This window comes from Euprymna scolopes, chromosome 10, assembly GCF_053919585.1.
Source record: "Euprymna scolopes isolate OS-2025 chromosome 10, ASM5391958v1, whole genome shotgun sequence".
Classification (NCBI taxonomy): domain Eukaryota; kingdom Metazoa; phylum Mollusca; class Cephalopoda; order Sepiida; family Sepiolidae; genus Euprymna; species Euprymna scolopes.
In genome coordinates, this window is record NC_136491.1 from 47,124,171 (window position 1) to 47,131,013 (window position 6,843).

The 6,843-nt window shown below is 40.9% G+C and overlaps 1 pseudogene; it reads left to right on the top strand.

Annotated features, from left to right (window-relative positions):
* Nucleotides 1–5,356: 5,356 nt before the first annotated feature.
* LOC145286742 (U2 spliceosomal RNA) lies at nt 5,357–5,507 on the top strand (annotated as a pseudogene).
* The last annotated feature ends 1,336 nt before the right edge of the window (nt 5,508–6,843 follow it).

Genomic DNA, 6,843 nt, shown 5'->3' on the forward strand with positions numbered 1-6,843 from the left:
CTTTTTGTAGCCATGCCCAAATGTTTTCGATAGTATCATCTTTTGTCATTCTTATGAATCGTCCGTTTAGCTGTTTCTCTTCCCATTTTTTCTCGTTTTATCCCTTCTTTTTCTGTTTTTCTTTCAGTGTCTCTTCCTACCTTTCAGTGTTTTACATTATGCATTTTTCTAATTCTTTTTTTTTGTGTCATTTACACAGTCTTCAAAACAAACCAGTTCTCTTCCTTCGCCTTCCATTTTCAGTTGATCAATATCATCATGTGGGTGTAGCGCATTGTGCTTAGTCATGAGTTTCCTGATCTCCTGGTTGAGATGCGTCAGTCTTTCTTTGGTTCAACCTATAAACAGTCCAGAATATCTTACTAATGACACTACTCATGTGTCTATAACTTTTATTAGGTTTCGACAATATATTTTAGTTTCGAGAAGTTGTCTTGTTCTTCTGAGATATTCCTTTCGAATTTTCTCTTTCATTTCTGAGTCTTTGATGGTGTCGGCGTCCAGAACTCCCAAATATTTGTATCTTTCATATTCAGTTAGTGCATTGCCCTCATATCCGTTTGGTTTGGATAGTATCATGCCTTCCGTTGCTTCCAGTTTTCCCCTTCTCATGATGAGCAGTGAGCACTTTTCCAAACCGAATTCTATTTGGATATCATGACTTAAGATTCTGGTTGCTTTTATTAGTGTCTCGAGTTCCTTATTGGATTTTTGCAAACATTTTCAGGTCATCCATGTACATTAGGTGGTTCATTCTTTCATCTGTATTAGTAGACTTGTATCCGTTTGGCATTTTCTTAGTATATTGTTAAAGGGCATCATGGCAATGATGAACATAAATGGTGATAGGGGATCACTTTGGCAGATACCTCCTTGTATTTTAATCTCAGTTATGTGTTGTCCATCAGCTGTCAGTTCAAGTTTCCATATTATCATTGTGTTTTCTATCAAATTGATTATCTGGTCTGGTATTTTGTACATCCTCAGGCATTCTATTATCCATGTTTGCGGGGTCCTGTTGTACGCTTTCTTGTAATCGATCCATGCCAGGGTTAAGTTCTTTTTCTACTTTTTACCTCCCTCAGGATCCTTTGGTCTATATATAATAGGTCATGTGTTTTCTTTTTTTCCTTTTTGGCACCATTTCTGTTCCTTGGGAAGTAGTCTGCGATTATAAAGAGAATGATAAACTTGTTTCCCCAGTTGTTCCACATTATAGGTAAACATGTTATAGGCCAGTAGTTGCCGGGAATGGTTCCTTTTTTCGTGTCTTTTTTGCACCAGTGTTGTTCCACCTTTAGTCATCCATTCTGGCACATGTGCTTCGTGGATACATCTTTTAAGGGTTTGAATTAATCTTTCAAGTAATATGATTTTTTAAAACCAATATACGTATATTTCGTCGTGACCTGGTGCTTTCGAGTTCGATATTTTTCGAAGGGTTGTGTTTAGATTTTCCTTGCTGATTTTCTTGTCTATACCTTCTTCGATCTGTTGTGATTTCTTTTGCATGTCTTTCAGTCATTCGGCATTTCTATTATGAGCCTGTCGCTCTTCTCCAGTAGCGTTTTGTTTCTCTCGGGACCGATTGTTCTGTTCTTGTTTATCCTCCATTCACATTTTGATAGAATTGGCTTTCACTGTTTTCTAATGTTCTGTTTTGCTTGTCCTGTTAAGATTTGTATCTGTATCGTCTTAATATCCCTTCTTTTTCTGCTATTTTCTGCTTCAGTTCTTCCTGTTTCTTGAAGCCCCTTCCTGCTAGTCACGTTTCTACTTTCCCATTCTCTTCAAGTAGCTTTCATCTTATTTATCGCTTGACTTCATATTTTTTTCAAGTTTGTTCATCTGGGTTTCCAGCCTAAATTCTCATCCAGGATTTGTAGGTCCATTTTCTTTTCCTATCTTTTTTCTACTTTAATCTTTATACTTACTGTTTTTTGCACCTGCGCAAATTAAACTGTTTAAGTCTGTCATAGTATCTGGTTGGATATATGGGAGGAGCTTATTCACTTTCTCCGTGTCTGCTTTTTATTTCTTCTACTATTGATTCTATAAGGATGGGAGCTTTGTTTTTTTCTTCGTTCATAAGTTGTATGATATTTTCTACTTCAGCTGCTTCAGTCTCGTTCAGTTCTATTCTTTCATAGATCTCAGTCTTCATGTTTTTGTGTCTGGGTTCTTCAGGCCTTCTACATCTGGAAATTCTATTAGGGGTTCCAGTGGGAATGTTTCTTGCTCTGTTACATCATTTGTATTTCGTTGTTTTTCACTCAGTTCTAGATTTGAAAGCTAACCTCTCCTGAGAATAAGTTTCGCTTGGTTCGCAATTATTTGTTCCGTTGCGGAACACCAGAGTAGTCACTGGACATGTCCCATATCCGTTTCCGATATCCTCAGTCTTTGGGGTGACTTTTATAATAGCATTCCATAACGTCTATTCTCATTTGTAGTCCATTTCTTCGTTCGGGCTTTTTGGTCTAATTGGTTACTTTGATTCTCCTGTGTTTGATTATTATTTTTACACCTGAAATTAGGGATACTTACCTGCTCTGTGTATGTAATATTCTTGTTTCTGAAAGTGGAAGAGCAGTCAACATTCGCAGGATGATGACGGGGCCCTCATGCTGGCCACCGAGGGAGCACCTGCCGATCATGACACCCAAATATTTCTTCTGAAAAGAAACAGACAATGAAAGATTATATTAAATAACTCCCACTCTATAATAAAGATCAATGTGTATTTATTTGTACCTATATAAATGAATACCTGTAAATGAAATTAATGATTTTGCATGGAAGACTTGATGCTTATCTCTGGAGTTTTTCTTAGTTCTTATTCATCCGATTTTCTTTTAGATTCGGGCAAGTCACCTCGTGCCCTTTCCTAGCGTTGTGAACGTATTTATCCTGAAGCTCATATCCAATCTTGTTAATTATTATTTTTCAATATAAGCGAAAGAGAGAGAGAGAGAGAGAGAGAGAGAGAGAGAGAGAGAGGGGGGGAGAGGGGTGACTGGAAAAATTAATTAGTAAGGAACAAAAAGAGAGGTATTACATTTACGAATTTTAAGATGAGGATTACTTATTTGTATTATTTGAATTCTTCTCATCTTGGGTGTTATCTTCACAACATTTCGTTAGTTATAACCTCCGACCTTCTTCACAGGTATCTTGTCGAATTGTGGAATCTTCCTATTAAACTCAAATATCTGCACGGAATTCTGAACGAAACTCTTTATCTAATTCACGAGTATAACATGCTCTTGTTCCATCAGCTATGAGTTCTAAATAATTCGTATTACATGTCTGAATATTCTCTCTGTTTCAGTTTATATTTCTCCTCACACTGCAACTCTTTCTTGCAACTCCCTCTTTGAGTGTCGCCTGAACTGAGGATTGAAACTTTAACCCCAGAATAGTGTAAGTTTACAACTGAAATTTATCAAGTACTTTATCCACTTGAAGAGAGGTAAAGTCTAGATAAGATTTTGGCCCATCCTTACGTTGTGTCAGTTTTACGAAGCATTATTATTATTATTATTATTATTATTATTATTATTATTATTATTATTATTATTATCAATAATATAAATCTCACTTGTCTGTTTAAATGTATGTATGTATGTATGTATGTATGTTTGTATGACTCGCAGAAACTTTCGACCGAAGCGACGAATTTTCACGAAATCGGTAGCATTTTGAAGCTCGACCCTTCGGACAACAAATATAAAAAAAATGGCCGAAAACATTAATTACTTCATCCTCAACTGGATACCTTTCTATAGAGAGGGGTCGCTTTTTTCGTCGATATTTTCGAAAGTCATCACTTCTTTTCGATCGTCTAGCCTTAATTTAAACCTACGTCACTTCCGGTTTGGCGATAAGTGCAACAACTAACGCGTCACGTTTTTTTTTTACTTTCTTTTCCTCTTTCGCGGTACAGGTTCGAGCCTGCCTGCCTACTACCACTTTTTTTTTGCGCTCGCAATTTTGCTCAACCATCACCCTTACACACACCTCCACTTTTTTCCACCTTCGCATCACGGGTTCGAACCTGCCTGCCTACTACAACTTTTTTTTTTGCTCAACACACACCTACAAACACCCGGCCAACGCCGGGCATCTAGGCTAGTACAATATAAGCTCACGCGCAAGAGAGAGAGAGAGAGAGAGAGAGAGAGAGAGAGAGAGAGAGAGAGAGAGAGAGAGAGAGAGACGGGATGAGGAGAATCAAAAAAGAAACAAAGAGAGGGGGAATTAAAAACAAGAATAACGGAAGAATGATAATTGAGGATACAAACGAATTCCGCAGGTTTTTGAGATTCAAGAGATGTTGTTTTGTTTTCCAAGAGAATTCCTCATTTCCCACGAACGAAGCAAACTGCAGTTTTGCACTTTTCATATTTTAACGATAAAACAACAACAACAACAACAACAACAACAACAACAACAACGACGACGACGACGACGACGGAACAAAAAATATCAGAAAGAAACAGACAAGGAGAGGCTACATTAAATAACCCCCATTCTATGATAAAGATAAATGTGCATTTATTTGCACCTATTAATTATCCGCACCGCCACGCATAATCACGTGGACACACTGATTGCTGTTAAATCGCTGAAGTTAAATGACGTTGAGCTTGATCACTATTAAATGGGTGACTATTTAGAAATATCAAGTTCTGTATGTGCTTAACTCGACATTGTTTCCAATCATATTGCACTACATTTTGTCACCTGGTTCAAGCAGTGTCGATTCAGGGGAGGTGTGGTGTAGACTGCGCAGCACTTGCTTCACAATTACACACGCATTTGCAGGGTGTATCCATTGCCTTCAAGACTAAACAGAGGCCAGTATAATGACAGTCATAAATATGACTATTAGTGGCAACTAGGGCTATAACAACAGCATTATCTTTTCGTTGTTTTGATTCTCATGTATATATCCATTGATATCTTATATGTTTTTATGTAGAGTGATGTGGTTCCTGGTTGCTTAATTGTGTCTAACTGTGTCGGATATATACTCGAGAACAAAACAATGAAAAGATTATGCTGATAACACTGGTGAAGCATGATTTTCCATTACCATTTGAAACAAAGGGCATACATTCGTAAAATACAAAAAGAACAAAAACAGACACATGGAGAGCGCAGACCCCCAACAAATGTTGGAAGACTATCCGATTGACGACAATACATTTTCGACGATAAGTTTTTAGTCGCGTGCAAGCGACTCTATAAGTCACTCCGTCGGTCGGTCGGTCTGTCCGTAACACTTTTGTGCTTGGCTTTTTTGGTTAATATCAAAGTTCTGTTGTTAATAGATGCTGTTCTTAGATTTTTAAACTTTTCTTGGCCTTCTGGCCAAGATCAAAATGTAGTATCTGTTCTCCCAGCTACCTCATTTTTGATTTTTTTTCAAGAGGTCCGCCACTTGACCCACCAGTCAAGTTTAAGGCTTTCACTTTGGTAACTTTTGTAACTTTACTAACCTTTGTTAGTGGGACCGACCCCCTCTTTGGGGAGTCTGGACACTTTTCGCTCCCCCAGGACTGACGCTATTGTGTGGTAGTCTGGACCCGAAAACCGATCCCTTCTTTGGGAGTTTACTGTTTTCGGGACCGACAACATTTTCTTTGGTAGACACGACCTGGTCGGGTTGGCTTTAGTTTGTTGGGTACTTCGTTTCCTTCTCTCCTCTGAAGTTGAAATGGGCTATTCTCTCCTCTCTTAATTGCCTGAGCAGCACTCTGACCTGTCAGGCCCAAAACTTTGTCTTCCTTCGCTGCTCTCCTAGTGGATTGAGCAGACCGGGTTCACTTTCTCGCTTCCCTGGGGTTGTTTGTGGGTAGGGTGACGTGGGTAGGGCGGGTGTTTCGTTTCTGCTCCCCTCTCTGGGCAGAGATGTCTATCCCCTCTCTCTTAATTGCGACACGGCGCTCTGACCCGCTAGCACCCACTGCGTCTTCATTCGCTGCTCTCCCCCCTTGCGAGGGATCTGAGCTAACTAATCCGATATTCCCGTGAGGGGAGGTCAATCCACTTTCTCTCTCCTGATCTCACCCACTCCCCTCCCCCCATTTCCCTGCATTTTCTTTTCTCCCCTGCAGCGCCCGGTGCAGTTTTGTCTGCACGATGCCAGGAAAAAGGCATATACCACCCCAGATGTCCCATATCGCCCCACTCGAGTACCCCCCATCGGAGGGAGCACCTCCCACACGAAGGATGTAGAGAAGGAGAAGGCCAGGGTAGGGTTGCAGCCTGCGGTGACCCAGGTGGACAACCAACCCAGCCCCCTGCCCCCCCCCCCCACAAGGGCCACTCCTCAGATCGGGGAGTCAAAGGTGATACACATCCTGCGACACCCCTTCCACCTCAATCCTCGTTGGTCGGAGATGGCACTCCCACCCAGGCTCCCCAAGAGAACCAGTCCCAGATGGAAGCTACCAGGCCTGTGTCGGATGAGGGAACAAGGTACCACTCAAGCGATCTACAACTAGTGGCACCCTCTGAACCTCAGTCCTCATCTGCCGATGGCAACCAAGTAAGCTCAGTTCCCTAAGAGGACAACCCCAAGGAGAAAAACAGGAAGAAGAACGAGGAGACAGTAAAAGTAGCTGAAAAACCACAGCCAGTGGCAATCCCGGCTCCGCAGATGCTAGTCATTTCAAGCAACCCACCGACTCCCCCCGGAGAGGATCCCCCATCCACGGAAGAGGAGGAGGAGGAGGAAAGTGGAGTCACTACGAGAACCAGGAAGCTAATTCAAGAAACGTTAGCTTCCCTTAAAATTCTCGGAGGGGAAATGAACGACCCCCACCCAAAGGCAAC